Source organism: Aquarana catesbeiana, linkage group LG04 (genome assembly GCF_042186555.1).
Source record: "Aquarana catesbeiana isolate 2022-GZ linkage group LG04, ASM4218655v1, whole genome shotgun sequence".
Lineage (NCBI taxonomy): Eukaryota > Metazoa > Chordata > Amphibia > Anura > Ranidae > Aquarana > Aquarana catesbeiana.
Window position 1 is genome coordinate 615,943,048 of NC_133327.1, and position 22,027 is coordinate 615,965,074.

Genomic DNA, 22,027 nt, shown 5'->3' on the forward strand with positions numbered 1-22,027 from the left:
AATACCTCAAAGAGCAAAAGCTTATCTTGCAATCTCGTTTAGAAGATCAAGAAAATAGAGACCGTCGTTCTAACCTAAGAATTAGAGGAATTCCTGAGAATATTCTTGATTTGCAAACCACAATGCTTGCACTCTTTCAGGAATTACAGCCTGACATCCCGGTCGAAAGACTAGAAATGGACAGAGTACACAGAACCTTGGCCCCACGCAAATCTAACGGTCCCCCGAGGAACATAATAGTTAGATTTCATTATTATAGAACAAAGAGCAGCTACTCACAACAGCCAGAGGGAAAAAAGCACTTGTCTTTCAAGGTAATCAATATCAGCTTTATACAGACCTCTCCCCACTTACAGTAGCCAAGCGACGTGCACTTAAGCCACTATTGCAAGTTCTTCAACAACACCAAATTGTATACCATTGGGGGTTCCCATTTTCACTCCGATTTACACACCTTGCAACCAAATATGTCTGTCGCTCCTCAGAAGAATTACGATCGCCTCTGATCGACATGGGACTTTTAGATACAGGTGCAACTAAAGATCTTTCTCGCAGACGCTCGACTTCTAGTTCTCCCCCACACCAAAATACCTCAAGCTCAAGACCCTCAACTTCTACACTGCTGAATCATCATAATCGGGGACGCTTTGAAAATCTATCACCACCCAATGAAGACTCTATGGGCTGATGCTAGGTTAAGTGTTTTTTTCTCTCCCTCTCTTTGAAGTCACTACATACTCTGCACTACATATTCAAAAAATTACTTTTTTTTTTTAATATATATTATTTTATTATTTATAATTTTATACATTTTTTTTAATTTTTTTTTTTTTTTTTTTGAGACACACTTATTTTTCATTACTCCTTAGGAGTATTTATATATGTATATGTGTGTGTATGTGTGTGTATATATATATATATATATATATATATATATATATATGTATTATTTTATTTTATTTATTATTATTTTTTTCTTACCGCAATATCTTCTGGTACTCTTAGGTAGATTACCACACTACTTACAATAATAATATTTTATGGTTTATTCATCATTGGTTCCAGTTTAATTAGCCTTTGGTTTTCATTGTTTTTCTACACATGTTTTTTTTTTTTGACATTGTCAAGTTCATCAGTTTTTTATTTATCTTTAACATATACTCGGCCAGATGGTTTTCTATATGGAACGATTCTGAAGTAATTATTATTCTATTACTACATTCATAGTTATAGCTACTGTATCTAACGCTTGGTTATAATGTTTTTTGTATGTTCTCCGGTGACGTCTATCCCACAGGAACTTCTTGTTGCCCCCTTATCACCCTCGGGCCCCTGCTACTGTTATGCAGGTTCCTGAGAGTGACTCTGGAACATTTCAGGGATTCTTTGATACCCCCCTGAGACGTTCCTACACCCTATTTGTATACTGTCATTTATGGATATTTTGTATATCTTATAGGGTTTTTCGATTCTTTTATACTCTCTCCTTTTTCTTCTCTTTTTTCTCCTCTTCCTTTTTCTCTCTCCTGGTGGTGGTTCTGGCTCTGGCCTTGGACTATGCTCCTTTTACCATATTGTTTTCCCTGGATTTATTATGGACCCCATAAACATTTTATCCTTGAATGTACAAGGCTTCAACATCCCGCAAAAGCGCACCAAAGCAATGCGTTCTTTTGCAACTAAAAAAGCACATATTATTTTACTTCAGGAGACCCACTTAATTGATAAAGCTTGTCCTAAATTTCTTTCCGCCTCTTACCCTCAATTCTACACAGCTTCAGCCACAGCTAAACAACGTGGGACCCTCATTGGTTTCCATCGCTCTACGCCATTTTCCCTTACCTCAAAGTATGTGACCCTGAGGGTAGATACATTCTACTCACAGGCCTTATTGCTGATACCGCAATTACATTGGTATCTTACTATGCTCCAAATAGGCACCCGGAAGCCTTTCTATCACACCTTTTTTCAGGTGGTGGAAGCCCATAAGATTGGAACCGTTATGTTATGTGGAGGTTCTAATACTACCGTTTTTCCTTTTCTGGACAAATCCCCACCAACCCCTATTTTAAATATCCATAAACAAACTTTTCAACATCTGCTTACTACACCTGGTCTGGTAGATACATGGCGGAAAATCAACCCGACTAGTAAAAATTTTACACATTATTCTTATCCACACAAGTCTTTTTCACGTATAGACCACATTCTTACTCCATCAAGCATGTTACCTGAGATTATTTCCTCTAATATCATTCCTTACACATGGACTGACCATTGTACAGTTTTTACTACTCTGACCTCCACGATTCCTAGGTCACATGATGCGACTTGGTGTATTAATGATACTACGTTGACTCATCCCTCACATTGCCTAGAAATTTAAACAGCTCTTAAGGAATACCTCTAATTTAATGATACACAAGACATTTCTGCCCTTACATTATGGGAAGCCCATAAAGCTGTTATTCGAGGCAAGTTGATTCAACAAGCGACAGCTCTTAAGAGAGAACGTAAACTCATGTTTGCAAAGCTGGAGGCTAACTTTAATAAATGCCATGTGACCTTTCAATCTGCCCCGAATGCCAACACTAAATTGGATGGGGCTTGTCTTGATCTTGACCTTTTCTTGACCGACTCCGCAGACAAACTTCTACGTAAACGACAACATATTCAATATCTTAAAGCCAACAAGCCAGACACACCTATGGCCCGTAGCCTAAAGGCAATTCACCACCTACACACATCTATTAGACTTAAAACATCACGAGATGCATATACTAGCAACCCTATGAAAATATTAGAGATTTTTCGCTCAAATTTAGCTAAACTCTATTCCCCTGCTCAGAATTTCGATAAGAATAAAGCAGATACCCTGTTCGCTGATATTAAACTACCCACTCTAGAACACGAACAACTTCATTTTCTTGAGAATCCCATTACTCCATTAGAAGTCCAAATCGCTATTAAAGCACTAAAGCCTCATAAAAGACCAGGCCCCGATGGGTTTTCGGCATCATGTTTTAACCGGTTCCCGACCGTTGCACGACAATGTACGTCGGCAGAATGGCATGGCTGGGCAAATGGGTGTACCTGTACGTCCATTTGAATTCCCCGCCGTGCCATTGCGTGCGCACCGGCCGGGAGCTCCGTAAGTCGTGTCGCGGGTCCCGCGGACTCGATCGCCGCGGGGATACCCGTGATCGCCTCACGGAGAGGACGAACAGGGAGATGCTGATGTAAACAGCATCTCCCCGTTCTGCCTAGTGACAAGTGTCACTCGATCTCTGCTCCCTGTCATCGGGAGCAATGATCAGTCTAGTGACACACACAGCCCAACCCCCCTACAGTAAGAAAACACTCCCCTAGTACTGATTAACCCCTCCCTGCCCCCTAGTGGTTAACCCCTTCACTGCCAGTGTCATTTACACAGTAATCAGTGCATTGTTAATCGCACTGATCGATGTATAAATGACAATGGTCCCAAAAATGTGTCAAAAATGTGTCAAAAATGTCCCACATGTCCGCCATAACGTTGCAGTCACAATAAGAATTGCTGATCGTCGCCGTTACTAGTAAAAAAAAAAAATATTAATAAAAATGCCATAAAACTATCCCCTATTTAGTAAACGCTATAACTTTTGCGCAAACCAATCAATAAATGCTTATTGCGATTTTTTTAACCAAAAATATGTAGAAGAATACGTATTGGCCTAAATTGAGGAAAAAAAATGTTTTTTATATATTTTTGGGGGATATTTATTATAGCAAAATGTAAAAAATAATGCATTTTTTTCAAAATTGTCGCTCTTATTTTGTTTATAGCGCAAAAAATAAAAATCGCAGAGGTGATCAAATACCACCAAAAGAAAGCTCTATTTGTGGGAAAAAAAGGACGTCAATTTTGTTTGGGAGCCACATCGCACAACCACGCAATTGTCAGTTAAAGCGACGCAGTACCGAATCGCAAAAAGTGCTATGGTCAGGAAGGGGGTAAATTCATTCATTTAGTAATGAATCATTAATCTCTATTATCTCTATGCTTCCTAAACCTAAATCAGATACCACATCTTGGTCTAATTACCGTCCTATATCTTTATTAAACCTGGACATTAAACTATTAGCCAAAATATTAGCAAATAGACTAAATTCCGTCATTGGCAAACTTACCATGACCAAACGGGCTTTATGCCCACAGGTCAGGCAGGAGACAATATTAGAAGAGCGCTCTTATTGACACATGCAGCTAAAATAAGACATATTCCGACTTGCCTTCTATCTCTGGACATTAGGAAGGCATTTGATTCGGTTACCTGGCCATATATGCATTTTATTCTCCAAAAATGGGGCTTTGGAAACAATTTTTTGTCGTGGATCTCCTCTTTATATGGTAATCCTAGAGCATACATTAAGTATACTGTATATGGGTTACAAATCTGCCACGATCGATATTAGAAGAGGTACAAGACAAGGTTGTCCTTTATCCCCTCTACTTTTTGCCCTACTTATAGAACCCTTGTCTCATTTAATTAGGAATAACCCCAATATCAAAGGAGTGGAATTAGGTGGACATCAACATAAAATATGTCTTTTCGCAGACGATATACTCATTTTTTTAACTCATCCTCATATCTCCGCTCCCAATCTTCTTGACATTTTAGATAAATTCGCCCATGTTTCAGGACTTCATGTTAATCCTAATAAATCTAATGCGCTTAATGTTTCCTTATTACAAGCTGAACTGCAACAAGCCCAAACATCATTACCATTTAACTGGGTAACACAATTTATCCCATACTTAGGAGTCCAACTCACAGCCTCATTATCAAATTTGTTTACAACAAACTACAGTATCTACCACTATTGAAACAAGTCACTGGTTTAATGAAACAATGGTCCTCTCTCCCTTTATCTTGGCTCGGGAGGATTAATGCTATAAAAATGTCGATATTACCAACATTTTTGTATTTATTTAGGGTACTTCCTATCCAAATACCATCTTATTTCCTAAGACTTTTGCAAGGCAGAGTCATGTCTTTTATATGGGGTACTACCAAACCACGTATCCCTAAATCAACACTCTTTCTCGACAAGCTTAGCGGTGGGTTAGGATTACCTAACTTTTCTTCTTACTATTATGCAGCACAATTATTGCTGCCTAAATATCATGCGAACATGGAATCTCCATTATGGGTTGCTATCGAAGCTACTGAAATTGACCCTATATCTGTGGCCAATATGTTATGGTTATCTCCCAAAAGATAGAACTCATTTATCTAACCCCATAACTAAGCATTCCCTAAACATATGGGATAAATTCAGAAGCTCTCTTGAACTTCAAAACACACAACCCCCTTCTTTCCTTCATTAGGAACCCTGCTTTTTATCCTGCATGGAAATTTCCAATGTCATTTATAGCCTGGTCTTCTAAAAATTTGGTTTGTTTTCATGATTTAGTCTCCACTAATTCTATTCATACTTTCCCTACTCTCTGTGATATCTATAAGCTCCCTAACACTGAGTTGTTCCGTTATTTACAAATTAAAAATTTTTATATACCCTTCATCAAGACGGGATCAATACTTAATCAATTGTCGCAATTCGAAAGAATTTGTAAAAGTGACCCTCATACCAGAGGACTGATTTCACTTTTATATAAACAACTTAACTCGTTATCTACTGACACTCTACCTTCTTACGCTATTAAATGGTCACTAGACATGAACAGAACATTTAGTACAGACGAATGGCGCAGTATCTGGTTAGCCACTAAAAACTCCTCTCCAAATTGTTTCGCATTGGAAACCAATTTTAAAGTCCTGGCACGTTGGTATTTGGTACCAGCTAGAATAACTAAATTTGTCCCCTCTTATCCAGAATATTGTTTTCGAGGTTGCACATCACCAGGTACCCACTTTCACATTTGGTGGCAATGCCGATTGTTCTTGTTTGGCTTTGCTAGAGACTTCCGTTTTTTGGTAGGCAGGCTGTGGAACGCACGCCGCTACCACGTTGTTGCTGCGGTAATTGGCTCTGAGCCAGCCCGGCGGAGCAGTGTTAGCTCCACTTTTTAACTGTTTTAAAATAAATATTGCTTTTTGGATTTACGCTATGAGGCTCCTCTTTTCTCACTATATATGGATATATTTCGGTGGGTACTATTGAGAGGACATCAGTGGCAGATTGGGAAAGGAGAGAAGGACACCGCTGAAAGGAACACCGATCGCCAAGTAACATCACTACTGGATCCACATCTACATGCCTATTACCCCTGCAGGGGTTAGGCGCTCTGGTGAGTGGGGGCACGAGTGGGAGTACAACAGAAGATGGGGAACACTTGTCACAGTATTTTACCAAGATCTTTATTGGATTATTTGGATTAACACATTATCACTTCGTTGCAGACTTTGTCACATTTATAGGAAACTGTATCAGCTTTTTTCATTATTCACAATTTTTTGCTTTTTATTTATACACCTATTATCATCATTTGGGATTTTATTTTTAATTTTATTGTCATTTTTTATATTGGTTGAGAGCATCAACAGATGCCATCTGATACACTTTGTAACACTGTTTATATTGATTACCATTTTTTGGGACTTTCATAGTGGTTGAGATCTCAATTTTTAATATATGTCAATTGATGTTTAATTTAATTTTGATTGTTTGTGTATTACAGTCCATTTGATATACACATTTTCCAGTGCTAAGCACCTTATAGGACCTTATTTTACTTTTGGTGTATTTTCACGCACATACACTCCCTATTTAACACACATTTGTACACATATATTTCGTAAACAGCGCCAATTTCCCCATCAGAGTATATTGTTTTTTGGATTTCACTTTGGTGATTTTCTTTTTTGGGGGGGCTGCAGTTCCTTTTTCCTTTATCCTAAGCGCGGAATAATTGATTTTCAGTGTGTTTTTTATTGACACTTCTTCCCCCAGGCGAATGGGTAGGGGTACCATGTAGCCCATACTCATTCAGATAGGGTGGGGGGCCGGGATCTGGGGGCCCCCTCATTAAAGGGGGCTCCCGGATTCCGATAAGCCCCCCGCCCGCAGACCCTGACAACCAACGGCCAGGGTTGTCGGGAAGAGGCCCTTGTCCTCATCAACATGGGGACAAGGTGCTTTGGGGTGGGGGGGCCGCAGGGCGGCTCCTTCCCCCATGTTGAGGGCATGCGGCCTGGTACGGCTCAGGAGGGGGGGCGCTCGCCCGTCCCCACCCCCTTTCCTGACCTACCGGGCTGCGTGCTCAGATAAGGGTCTGGTATGGATTTCGGGGGGAACCCACGCCGTTTTTTCGGTGCAGGGGTTTCTCTTACCTAAGGGCCTGGTATGCCCCTGGGGGGGGGGACCCACGCCGGTTTTTTATTTAAAATTTGGCGTGAACTTCCCCCTCAAGATTCATACCAAACAGTGCCGGGCATTGGCAGGGATCCGAGTCGGATCCCCGTGCTTGTCGCTCATTGGGAAAGGAAAAATAATTTTTCCTTTCCCGATGAGCAGCTCGGCGCTGTTATCAGCAGCTGACACAGTGCACTGCGATTACCTGCGGTTATGTGCAGATAGCTGTGCTAAATCGCTCCTGGACGCAGTCAATTCTATTTTTTCTATCTGCACAGAACCGCATGTATCTAATTCGCAGCTAAACGCAGTGTGTGAATGGGGCCATAGGAAAGCATTGTGTGCTTTTAGCAGCGGTAGAAAATTAGAAAATCCGCAGCTAAAAGCACCATTCTATCCATCCGTGTGAAAGGGGCCTTAGGGGTGGATGGGTGGTGAGGAGCTATGCTTTATTTTTATTTATTTATTTATTATCTTTGAAATAATAGAGATATAATTCTGGGATATTTTATTTTTATTTTTATTTTTTTCTCAAGTTAAACTAATATCTTTTTTTTGTACAATATTTGCTGTATATCCTATTCTTATTTTTATGCTCAAAAGTGATTACATCTATGCATATCTGATTCAATTATTGTGAATCTCCCATGTTTGCAATTTTCTCTTTCTTTTTCTTGATATCATATGTCTTTTCTTATGTAAACTTCAATAAAAATATTGAACAAGAAAGATGCCTCCACCTACAGACACACTGCCGCTTACCCGAACTATATGGTCCCTTATGACAGGGGACCCAGGAGCGTGAGTGGCTTATAACCCAGCCTAGGGTCTCAATGGCAGGCACCAAACTCCTCAATCCCAGCAGCAGTAATCATCATCTCAATGAAGCCAGATAGTTGAATCCCCCTAAAGTTAAAAGAAGGCTTGCATAGTGTAAAACCTTAGGTAATTTATTAATCAAAAAGACAAATGGACACTTACAGTATAGTTAGCTAAAATCAGCAAACAGAGAACAATCGAGCCGACCGCCTCTCAACAGCTGCCCGTTACTTCCGGGACTAACACAGCACAGGGTTGCGTCAGCACGGCGCTCCTCCCTATGCGTTTTGTCACTACAAAGGACGTCATCACGGGTTACGAGCGGCGTCCTGACGCACCGCTTAAATAACAAAACACACCTAGCCAAGCCTCGGTCTGAGTCCCATAATGCCGTCAGACAGCGCCATCTTGGATAAGGGAAAAAACACTAAGTGTGCATATGTAAATGCATTCAGAGAAAGGGCAAGAAATGGGCATCCACTTGTTGGGGAGATAGAGGTTCAAATAAATAAAATTACAACTAAATCCAGGCTTACATTCAAAGAGAAACAGTAATAATAAAATTAATGCAAACATGAATGTTTGTTCACTATATCTGGTCTCCCACAGTACACAGAACATGGAAATGCAATAATTTTAGTAAATATTAACTGCTAAATACCTTTTCTCATCAGTAGTATATAGCAGTCTTGTGACTTCTATCAGTGCCTGGTTAAAGCTTATAGGAGGAGTTTTCATTCTCGATTGACTGTCCTATCAGGATGCAGGACCCCTGACACTCTGTCTGGACAGGGTTGATTGGTTCTGTGCTGATCACATGCACTCTCCCAAGAAAAAAAAACTTCTCCAGCAATACACATCAAACTGAGCATGTGCAGCCTGACTCCAGTAACTCTGTCTTGTCTGGACATGTTTTGGGGGCAATACAAGAAGAGGAGGATCTGTGCATACAGGATCAAAATGCCTTTTTACACAATGCAGAGGATTAACCCCTTAGGTTCCACAGTGAGTATAACAAGCATGCTTTAGAGCCCTTTTACACTGACAGCACAGCCGCGTTAAAAAAGAAAGAAAAGAAGAAAAAAGAAAAAGGGGGGTTGGTGTTTAGGTGTGATAAGGAAGGAGAAGGATGGGGGTCAGCTGCAGTAGAGAAAGCATTGGGGGTTATTATGAAGGCATTGTGGTGAAGAGTTGGGATGAACTCAGGCATGTTTAAGTTTAGTCCAAATCCACGTTAGTGAGCCAGCCATGAAGCTGGAACCTATACAGGGCCAATCATCTTCAACCAGGCCATTAACCACCCCACAGCTGCACGCATTCAAGAGGAGTGCATACATGCTGCTGGAGGTCAGGGAATGCTTTGGTTACTTATGATTGGCCCAGTACAGTGACGGCTTCCTGGCAGGCTCGTGGAGGGGGGTTCTGACTGGGATCCAAACATGACCGAGCTCATTGCTAGTGGGGATGTTTCAGGCATGGTGGTGAAAAGGGGAGTGCAGATATAGTGATGAGGGAAGGGGGGGATCAGGTAAGCTTGCTGGTGCAGTGTTGGTGAGGACAGTGGTTGTAGGCATGGTGGTGTGTAGTGCCTCTGCAAAAAGCTGTCAGCTGTAACTCTAGATGCAGTCCTCCAAGCCAGCAACAGATGTAAGATTAGGTTAGGTTTAGCTGAAGGTAGGGTTGCCACCTCATCCTTTAAACCCGAACACATATGAATTACACAGGTTCTGAGGCCAATTTAATGCAGATAAGCCACCAAGTGAGTGTAATTACCACCTTGATCAGAACAGAACCTATATAACTAATATGTGTTTGGGTTTAAAGGGATCAGGTGGCAACCCTAGCTGAGGGGGGTTTGGTTGTTGGTGTGAGCTGCCAAGCCAGAGATTATGGTACCTATGTAAGCCCCAGCAGAACCCAGGAGGTAGGAGGGTGGTGTGAGATGATGGGGCAAGAAATTAGAAGGTCATGTCCCACTGCCACACAGATCCACATGCTGAAGGGACCAGTCTGGATGTGCTGATTGTACAGATCTACCATCAATGATGTAGTGCAAGAGCCTGCTGGTTTGATAAGAATAGAATGGATTGTTTAGGCTTGTACTCCTTTTACATAGTTATGGTAAATCAAAAGGTGGCTGTATAGGGATTGTACAAGCAGGTTATATAGTATATGGTCAGCTTTAGGCTGTTGTGGATGGTGTTGGTCACAACACAAAGTTATTACCTTCCAGCCGCTACTGTGCGTGCACCAGGTGATGGCACCATATTGGCTTAACCCAAGAACTCTATACTGACTCCAGAGTGGACTGGCTGTCAGAATACAATAGCAAGCAGGGGAGACAGCTGCAGGTGCCAGCTGTCAGAATATAATAGCCTGCAGGGGAGATTTGTTCATTCGTGCTGTTTAGAGTGTATGGAGGAATTTGTTAAATTTTTTTTCATACAAGCTTAAATCTTTGCGTTTATGGCCAGCTTAACTCAGACATCCCAAGTCTCCCGCGAGCCGCGGGAGTCTCCTGCATTTGGCTGCGGGCTGCTGGACACCCGTAAGCGCAGGGTGATCTCCCGGCTGGGCCTGTGACTCAGGACAGAAGCATCCTGAGCGATCGAATGGAGTACGGCCGCTCTGTCTGTGGCTGAGTGACAGGCGGATGCAAGGCGCTGCGAGCTGAGGCAGAGGGGGGACAGCTCATACTGCTGTCCCCACCCTGCTTTGGCTGCTGCATGGGTACTCTTTTTGGGGGTCGGTCCGGCTGATTCAGCAGGGAAGAAGGGGGGTGGGCGGAGGCAGAGAGAAGACTGTGATCTACAGGCTGTAGCAATTAAAAGTAAAAAAAAAAACTTTCCCCTGTCAAGTGGACTCTTTCTCCACTTTCAGCTGCCGCTGCGCAGTGATCTCCTGTGTGAAAAGTACATGACAGTCCCGGTCTGCCCGGCGGCTTGATATAGAATAGAGCGAGACTGTCATGTACTTGTCACACAGGAGATCACTGCGCAGCGGCAGGTGAAAATGGAGAAAGAGTCCGCTTGACAGGGGAAAGTTTTTTTTTTCTTTTAGTTGCTACAGCCTGTAGATCACAGTCTTCTCTCTGCCTCCGCACCAGCCCCATTGCGGCCAGACCTCAGGACCAGCAGCCAGACTCCAGCACCAGCAGCCAGACTCCAGCACCAGCAGCCAGACCCCAGCACCAGTAGCCAGACCCCAGCACCAGTAGCCAGACTCCAGCACCAGCAGCAGCCAGACCCCAGGAGCAGCAGCCAGACCCCAGGACCAGCAGCCAGACTCCAGCACCAGCAGCCAGACTCCAGCACCAGCAGCCAGACCCCAGCACCAGTAGCCAGACCCCAGCACCAGTAGCCAGACTCCAGCACCAGCAGCAGCCAGACCCCAGGAGCAGCAGCCAGACCCCAGGACCAGCAGCCAGACTCCAGCACCAGCAGCCAGACTCCAGCACCAACAGCCAGACCCCAGCACCAGCAGCCAGACCCCAGCACCAGCAGCCAGACCCCAGCACCAGCAGCCAGACTCCAGCACCAGCAGCCAGACCCCAGGAGCAGCAGCCAGACCCCAGGACCAGCAGCCAAACCCCAGCACCAGCAGCCAGACCCCAGCACCAGCAGCCAGACTCCAGCACCAGCAGCCAGACTCCAGCACCAGCAGCCAGACTCCAGCACCAGCAGCCAGACCCCAGGACCAGCAGCCAGACCCCAGGACCAGCAGCCAGACCCCAGCACCAGCAGCCAGACTCCAGCACCAGCAGCCAGACCCCAGCACCAGTAGCCAGACCCCAGGACCAGCAGCCAGACCCCAGCACCAGCAGACAGACTCCAGCACCAGCAGCCAGACCCCAGCACCAGCAGCCAGACTCCAGCACCAGCAGCCAGACCCCAGCACCAGCAGCCAGACTCCAGCACCAGCAGCCAGACCCCAGGAGCAGCAGCCAGACCCCAGGACCAGCAGCCAAACCCCAGCACCAGCAGCCAGACCCCAGCACCAGCAGCCAGACTCCAGCACCAGCAGCCAGACTCCAGCACCAGCAGCCAGACCCCAGGACCAGCAGCCAGACTCCAGCACCAGCAGCCAGACTCCAGCACCAGCAGCCAGACCCCAGGACCAGCAGCCAGACTCCAGCACCAGCAGCCAGACTCCAGGACCAGCAGCCAGACTCCAGCACCAGCAGCCAGATTCCAGCACCAGCAGCCAGACTCCAGCACCAGCAGCCAGACCCCAGGACCAGCAGCCAGACTCCAGCACCAGCAGCCCAGCTCCAGCAGCTGTGTGATCAGGCTGCATTTTATTGGGCATTAGTAAGGCTGCATTTCATGGGCACTGGTATAGCTGCATTTAATTGGCACTGATCAGGCTGCATTTTATTGGGCATTAGTAAGGCTGCATTTCATGGGCACTGGTATAGCTGCATTTAATTGGCACTGGTAAGGCTGCATTTTATTGGGGGGGGGGGGGGGGTCGGCGCTGGCTCGAAGCGCCACCTCCACCTGAAATGAGTTTGAAACCTCCCTGAAATTAGTCTTTGCAGATTGGGATGTCTGTTAACTGGGAGGCTAAAGCTCCATGTTACTTCTTTAAACCTTCCTTACCATAAGGATAGGAGAGGACATAGGAGAGGTCAGGACGCAGTCATCTATTGTTTACCTTGTTCTGCAAATATGAAATGTCTGATTGCTATACTGATGCAAATTCCTCATACTGACTGATGCGGAATAGGTATTTAGGAACAACTAGTCTACATACCTCTTCTGGGTCACTGGCTCATTAATATTTAAACACAAAAGAAGAAAAGAACAGGATAACAAACACCAAACAGCTACCACTAAAAAATATAATTTATCCTGTATTCATCAAAAGACAGTAGCATCGCAATTCCTGCACCCCCCCCCTCCCCAATCCCAACCACCCCACACACATGAGGGCTGTCCAAACCCCCCACCCCCACTGTGGTTTGATTGACTGAAGGAGTGGAGACTGTTGCCTCTGCAAAGTAGAGTTCAGCTTAGTTGAGCTGAGGTGAAGCTGTGTTCACACTGAATACCCGATTAAGTGTAAAGTGCAAGTAAAAACACATGATTTTTATACTTGCATGTAATTAAAGGTTTAAAGTGAACACAGCTTCTCCTTATTTACTAAGCTTTTTTTTAGTGTAGCATGGCCCCCTAAGGGACTGCTTGGATTTACCTGCTCATCTGCATTGCCATGACCTGATGAACATTCCAACCCACCTGACACTCTGGGTTCAGATATATTTGCACCACCTTAAAATTGTTGTTGTCAAACAACACTATGCGTTTATGCTCTGATAATGTTTACTAGAACAGTTCAAAGAAAATATTGTCACAAAGAGGAGGTAATAGATCTGTTGAGTTTTGGGCAACAGCGCCAACTCAGCAAAGGAATTCCTCCAAATAACACAAGCCAAGATATTTGTAGGTAAACAGTCAATTATATACACACATGTACAGTGGGATGCTGCTTGCACCTGAAAGGATAAATCAAGATTAAGTGGTTATACTGACAGATTTCTAAAAGGGAACCCACGGCCAGCCTATAAATCTTTAACCCTAATGGGAGTTCAGACTTAATGGCAATGGTATAAGGGCCCTTGTAGCAATAATGACAGCAATGTCCCCATTGCAGATCTGATGGTCTTCACCGGCAGTAGGAGCTCATTAACTTTATCCAATAAGGGGTAGTAGCAAGCAATAAGATTTCTTGGAATGGTAGAAGCTAAAGGTGTCTATGCACAGTGTTCAAGATAGGTTCTGTAAAATATTCCCAGGGTAAAGGTGTCTATGCAAAGTGTCCCAGTGAAACCGTAAGAAAAGGATTTGTAAAGGTGGGCGATTGCCCTCTCACCAACGACCAGGCCGATTTAATGCCTTCCGGACAGCAGCTCCTGTAGTGACACTCGTGCAGCGGATCCACCGTATCGATCTCCGGATGCAGAGCTCAGAACTCAGGTTGGCAGGCGACCCAAGTGATGCTCAATGGATGTCTGATGGACAGCAAGCAGTGCTAGGCCCCTCTCATCCGGGCTGGAATGTTGTGCATCATGTGGTAGGCCGCGACCTCTTTCTTCCCATGCAATGAGAGAGGTCCATCTCACGTCAGGCCGGGAGGAAAAGAGCGTAGGTTGGGACTTTGGCTTCTTTTATAGCTCCTCCCAGTGATCTCTCTGATGGTAGCAAAGATCTCTGGGATATGTAGTCCAAGAGCATAGTCATGCAAAGCAATTATCAGTCTGAGGAACCACTCACCCCACAATCCCTTTAGTTTGGCTCACAAACATGACGTCAGTTGATAACACTGGGCACTAGAGAGTCATGCAATGCATAGAAACACCAGAGGACCACTGTGTTTTGCAATTGTAGTCCACATTGCTACACCAGTAACCATCTGTATTGACAGACAGACAACTAGCTTTTTCAGAAGGAGGGATTTATCAATTGCAGTCTATGTACTTTTCTTAGTACAAGTTTTTTTTTAGCCAGATGGAGGACAAATACATTAAAGACACTCTGCAGCAGGGCCTGGACAAGGGGAAAGGGGAGGGGGGGCAGGAGGGGTGGCTGCCCCTGGCGCTGTGATCTCATCTGAGGGGCACTGCATGGTGAATTCCTTCCACTGCGGGAACTTGCTACAGGAGTAGTGACAGCAGTAGAGAGGAGTAGAGAACCAGTGGGAAGTTCAGGCTGCGCCCCCCCCCCCAGCTTCTCCCTCTTGTTGGTATACAGGAATGCTGACCGATTGGGACTGTGCAGCATTTGATTGCCCACCCCCTATCTCAGGGCCGTCTTTAAGGCAGGGCAAAAGAGGCAGCTGCCCTGGGCCCTGTCATTGTTGTGGGGCCCAAAGCAGCTGCCTCATACTTGCCAACTTTCCCAGTTTAAATTCTCTCAGACCTTGAGGTTTTAGCCTCATGTTGTGTCCTAATATCTCACCTCCAGACCCTGTGTTTACATGTAAATACCGGAATTGATATGTAAATAGCAGCAGCATTCATATGTAAATATTGGCAGACCGGCAGCATTCTATGTAAACAGAGGTGGTATTCATATGTATATCATGCCCCCCGAGGTCAAATCCACCATCACCTATACTGAATGCTACTCACTGGGGAGATAAAGGGGCATGCTTGAAAGTCCTGCCTACAACTGTGGTCATTAAGACTACCATCAGCCTGTTCTGCAAAGGTAACCAAATTAGTGGGGGGAGGGTAGTGTGTGGTGTGCAGAGGTAGGCAGAGAAGGAATTACAGTTTGGGGTGACAGGTGAGCAAGGTCCAGTCCACGGTGTGCAGCCAGTGAGGAGATGTGCTGTAACCTCTAGCAACCAATCAGTAAGCAGTAATAATGTGCAGTATCCAATCAGTGAGTAGTATTGATGTATAGTAATCTCTACCAACCAATCAACAGGCAGAAATCATGTGCTGTAACCTCTAGCAACTAATCAGTGAGCCGAAATGTGTGCTGTAACCTCTAGCAACCAGTCAGTGAGCGGTAATGATATACTGTAACCTTTGGCCACCAATTGCAATCACTGTCTGATCTGATTCAGTAAACTGATTTTGAGTCTAACTGCTATTTATTGTATGTCTCAGAGCAGGTGGAGAGCAAAACTGCATGGGGGGCCCCAAGAAAATTTGTGCCCAGGGTCCAATCAATATTAAATACGGCCCTACCCTATCTGCTCCCTAGACTGCTCCTCTCCCAGCAGCACAAAGTGTAGGTAGGGTGTGGTAATCAAAGCCTGCACAGTCCTGATCTGACAGATTTCCTGTGTCTTCTCCTGTATACCCATGAGTGGGAGGAGCTGAGGGGGAGGGGCGCAGCCCGCACATCCTCCCGACTCTCTCCTCTCTGCTGCTGTCATTACTCCTGTAGCAAGTTCCTGCTGCTGTAGCATCTAAGGTCTGTAAGTTTCAGGAATGGGGGGGGAGACAAACATTTGTGAGATGAGAGGGTTTGTGCTAGGAGGGGTGTTTTGGAGGGGGAGGGGGAACCGGATTTGTGCTAAGAGGTGAGATCTGTTCAGTCACTGCTGGGAGGGGGAGCTGATCTGTTCAGTCACTGCTGGGAGGGGGAGCTGATCTGTTCAGTCACTGCTGGGAGGGGGGAGCTGAGCTGTTCTGTCACTGCTGAGAAGAGGAGCTAATCTGTTCAGTCAATGTTGGGAGGGGGAGCTGATCTGTTCAGTCAATGTTGGGAGGGGGAGCTAAGCTGTTCAGACACTGCTGGGAGGGGGGAGCTGATCTGTTCAGTCAATGCTGGGAGGGAGGAGCTGATCTGTTCAGTCACTGCTGGGAGGGGGAGCTAAGCTGTTCAGTCACTGCTGGGAGGGGGAGCTAAGCTGTTCGGTCACTGCTGGGAGGGGAGCTGATCTGTTCAGTCACTGCTGGGAGGGGGGAGCTGATCTGTTCAGTCACTGCTGGGAGGGGGGAGCTAAGCTGTTCAGTCACTGCTGGGAGGGGGAGCTGATCTGTTCAGTCACTGCTGGGAGGGGGGAGCTGATCTGTTCAGTCAATGCTGGGAAGGAGGAGCTAAGCTGTTCAGATACTGCTGGGAGGGGGGAGCTAAGCTGTTCAGACACTGCTGGAAGGGGAGCTGAGCTGTTAAGTCACTGCCGAGAGGGGGAGCTGTCCTGGTGGAGTGGATCTATTTAATCACCACTGGGTGGGAGAGATGAGCTGTTGAGTCACTATTGGGAGCAGGAGCTGAACTATTGAGTTAATGCTGGGAGGGGGAGGGGCTTGGAGGTCACTGCTGGGAGAAGGAGCTGATGCACTTAGTCACTGCTGGGGTGGGAAGCAGAAGGTGCTGAGCTGCTGTCCTGCTTCTGGGAAAGTGGAGCTGAGCTTCTGATTATTGCAGGGAGGATGTGCGGGGTGAGCTGAGGTGTCACTGCTGGGAGGGGGAGCTGAGCTGCTAAATCATTGCAGAAAGTTGGGAACTGAGTTTCTGTGATGGAAAGAGAGAACATGGAAAACCCAGCAGCTAGATCACTGCTGGGAGAGGGGAGCAGAGCTGCTGAATCGCTGCTGGGAAAGGGGAAGTAAGCTCCTGGGTCACTACAGGGAGGACCTGCAGTGTGAGCTTAGGAGTCACTACTGAGCTGATTGAGAGGGAGTAGTCACTGCTGGAATGTGAGAGCTGATCTTCTCAGTCACTGCTGGGAGGGGAAGCAGAAGGTTCTGAGCTGCTGTATGACTTCTAGGAAACTGAAGCTGAGCTGCTAAATCACTGCAGGGAGGAGATGCAGTGCAGGGTGGTCTCAGGAGTCACTGCTGAGAGGGTGAGCTGAGTTGCTAATTCACGGCTTGACAGGAGGAGTAGGTAGGTCATGTACTGAGATGGGGGAGCTGAGCTACTGATCTCTGGGGGGCTAAGCTGTGGAGTCACTGCAGGGAGGTGGAGGAGGGTGAGCTGAATAGTCACTGCTGGGAGAAGGAGTTGAGCTGCTGGAAAGGGGGAACTGCTGGAACGCACAGAGGCGAAGGCCCCAGTGGAACACAAAACCTGGAGAAGCACCGAAGAGCAAAATATAGTTATTGTGTAAATTCATAAAATAATCAAAGTTCTCAAAAAATGTTTGCAAATACATAACAATTTTATCAATAATAATTATAAAGTCCTTGTGCTTCTTCTAGTTGCTTAATCACACCATAAAACATGAAAGTTCCCTGGACTCTTCAGAAGGCTCCTTCAGGGATGACACGTTGTACTTCCGGGTAATTTAACCCCTTCGGCTCCGGAAGACTTACCCCCCTTCATGACCAGGCCATTTTTTGCAATACAGCACTGCGTTACTTTAACGTTGTACCCAAATAAAATTGACGTCCTTTTTTCCCCACAAATAGAGCTTTCTTTTGGTGGTATTTGATCACCTCTGCGGTTTTTATTTTTTGGGCTATAAACAAAAAAAGACAATTTTGAAAATATATATATATTTTTTACTTTCTGCAATAAAACACACCCAATAAAAAGATGTAAAAAAAATCAAATTTCTTCATCAGTTTAGGTCAATATGTATTCTGCTACATAGTTTTGGTAAAAAAAATCCCAATAAGCGTATATTGATTGGTTTGCGCAAAAGTTATATCGTCTACAAAATAGGGGATATTTTTGTAGCCAAGTCCCGGGCCTTTCCAGGCCTAATGGTGACCTCCAGAGTCAGACAGCTGACATCCTTCTGTGTAGAGTGGGTTACGAGGCATGGTGGATGTAATTCAAGTTAGATTATTGGGTGCCAGACACTTCTTGGATGCAAAGAGATTGCCGATAGCCGAATGACGGCCACAGCGTGGACCTGAATTTCCGGGAAGCCATCATCTGACGGCCTCCCCTTTGCATGCGCCACGCAGGGTGCATGCGTCATGCGCTGTGATCACCAAGTCATTGAGACTCGGGTGATCACAGATCCGAGTAAGGGGCTGTTCCCGGCCCCTTACCACGTGGTCAGCTGTCAGCCAATGACAGCTGATCACATGATGTAAACAAAAGCTCGGTAATAAAAAAGTCGATCACCGGCTTATGTGAAAGGGACATCGGTCCCGAAGAGGAAGGAGGCAATTCTGCCTCATCAGTACCCCCTGCCAGTGCCACCTGCCATTGCCACCTGCCAGTGCCCACAGTGCCCACCACCAGTGCCACCTATCAATGCCCATGCGTGCCACCTATCAATGCCCACAAGTGCCACCTATCAATGCCCAACAGTGGTGCCAATCAGTGCCACCTAGCAGTGCTGGCTATTAGTGTAACCAACCAGTGCTGATCAGTGCCCATTATTGCCACCCATGAGTGCTCATCACTGCCACCCATCAGTGCCCATCACTGCCACCTATCGGTGCCCATCACTGCCGCCTCATCAGCGTACATCAATGAAGGAGAAAAATTACCTGTTTGCAAAATTTTATAACAAAATATAAAAAAATATAAATTAAAAAAATTTTTTTTTAAACAAAAAATAAAAACCGCAAAAGAAAGCTCTATTTGTGCAAAAAAAATGATAAAAATTTCATTTGGGTACAGCGTTGTATGACTGCGCAATTGTCATTCAAAGAGTGACAGCGCTAAAAGCTGAAAATGGGTCTGGACAGCAGGGGGGGGTTTAAGTGCCCAGTAAGCAAGTGGTTAAAAAAAGAAAACAAATAAAATTAGAAAATATATAGAAAATATATCAAATCAAATCATTACTCAACCAAAAAAATAATGTCAAAGCAATAACTCCAAGGCCAATAATAAATAACACGTTATCTCCTCCAATTCCGCAACATGGCTGATTGATGAACGGCCATTCAGAAACTAACTGAAAAGCACGAAATGAAAAGCGTGAATCAACACTCACCAAACTTCTACTAACATGAAATTAGCAGAAGGAGCCCAAAGGGTGGCGCTAAAGAGCTGAAAAACCAAAGAGTACGTCTAGCACGTCACTACGTTCGTATTTGTTGGCCAACAATTGTGTGGCCGTGTGTATGCAAGGCAAGTTTGGGCCAACGCCCTTCGAACAAAATTCCACGGTTTTGTTGGCCAACAATCCAATCGTGTGTACAAGGGTTTTGACTAACTGATCCACTGCCACTGGATCTCCTGAGCTCTTCCAATCTTCTCATTCAGTATCTTCCTCAAGCATCACCCCCGCGTCCCTGCTGGGACCCTGGCTCGGCACTTAAAGATACTCTTCAAGCTTCCCCCACTGGCCTGCTTGGTCCCAGACTTGGCACACAATGATGCTCTGCAAGCGTCACCTCCACTGGCTGGACATCTGCTGAAGTTTCTCTTCTTCTTCACCATCCCCGGTTGGTGAGAATACTGCTCTGGTACTTGCTTCAGCTACTCACAGTGGTCCCTGGCAATAAGGTGGCTGGTCCGTTAATGGCGACAGCTTCCCCTCTACCTCCGACCATGACAGGTTCTCCGGCCGGCAGAACCGTTACTTATGGTTGGACTGCAAGCTGGAATCCCAAACCTACGCTGCTCTCTTGCTTCTGGATAGGCCCTCAGACAGCCTAACAGCCAGATGTGCCCAGGATAGGCCTCAGGTCTCCCTGCCCATTGGCTGAGACCCCCATTTATTCCTTATCTGTCCTTGCAATGCCCTTGTCTTATCTAATGTCACCAGATACCCGACCATCTAGTGACAGAAGTGAAAAGTGCAGCTATTCCAGAATTAGGGTGAAATCAATTGACCTCCTAGCAATTGGCCCAGACAACTATGACTTGGCAAATACATTTAAGAGCAGCCCTGCCTAAACATCAGTGTGCTACATTTTTATGAAATTTTTATTTTTTAAATTTTTTTACTAGCGCCTTATAGCGGGACTGCGATATTGCGGCAGACAAATTGGACACTAACTGACACTTTTGACACATTTTTTTGAGGACCAGTGACACTAATACTGTGATAAAAATATGTACTGTCACTGTACTAATGACACTGGCAGGGAAGGGGTTAACATCAGGCGAGATCAAAGGGTTAAATGTGTTCCCTGGGTGTGCTTACTCAGTGTGGGGGGGGAGGTGCTTGTACTACTGGAAGACATGGATTCATGTTCCTGCTTTGCTAAAACACAGAATCACTACTTTCCCTAATGACAGACCGGCGATCTGCCTTGTTTATATAGGCAGACAGCCGTCCTTCTTCTCTCCGGGAATGATCGGTGGGTCCTGGCGGACATCGAGTCCACCAGACCTACTGATTGGCTCCCGCTGTGTCCAATCATGGCGGAAGTGGGCTGGTGGTGGCCAGTCCCGGAAGTGCAGGATCACATGCAGGTACATGATTCTGGATGGGAGTGCCGCCTTGCCGTCTATGTACTGTGTACGGTCAGCAAGCGGTTAAAGCCTCTTTTATATGTAGTCGTCCTATATGAAGCGCTACACTGTTAGGCTGCTTTCACACTGAGGCACTTTGCAGGTGCAAAAGTGCTAAAAATAGTGCCTGCAAAGCACCGTGAAAGAGCCGCTCAATTCACTCCAATGTGAAAGCCCCGAGGGCTTTCACACTGGAGCGGTGTGCTTGCAGGGCGGTCAAAAAAGTCCTGCAAGCCGCATCTTTGCAGTGCTATAGGAGCGGTGTATTTACCGCTCCTAAAGCAGCCCTTCCCATTGAAAACAATGGGACAGCGCTGCAAACCTGCCGGCAAAGCGCCGCTGCAGCGGCGCTTTACGGGTGGTTTTAACCCTTTTTCCGCCGCTAACGGGGAATGATACCGCTGAATAGCTCCGCTAAAACGACAGTAAAGCGGCGCTAAATATAGCGCCGCTTTACCCGCCAGCGCCTGCCCACCCCAGTGTGAAAGTAGCCTTATTTATTGAATATTGTGCTGATCAGTGTGACCCATTCCACACACACCCAGCTTTACTTAGGAGATTCACAAATCAATAGATTCTGTGTTTGTCAATTTTACACCGCATTCCGACTCTTTGTATTGTACTATGGAAGAGCCCTGGGGCCATCATAAAAATAAAAACTGAATTCTGACTTTAAAACTCAGAATTCTGAGATTGAAAATTAGAAATGTAAGTTTAAAAAAAAAATTCTACAGAATTCTGAGATTAAAAGTCAGAATTCTGAGATTCAAAGTCAGAATTCTGAGTTTCAAAGTCAGAATTCTGAGATTAAAAGTCAAAATTCTGAGATTCAAAGTCAGAATTCTGAGATTCAAAGTCAAAATTCTGAGATTCAAAGTCAGAATTCTGAGATTCAAAGTCAGAATTCTGAGATAATAAATATAGTAGTCTCTATTAGGAAGATTTTAGGACCAATGAGCAATAATGTAGTAACACCCACAGACCATCATTCTGCAGACATACATGTCTTTTGCTCTGTATAT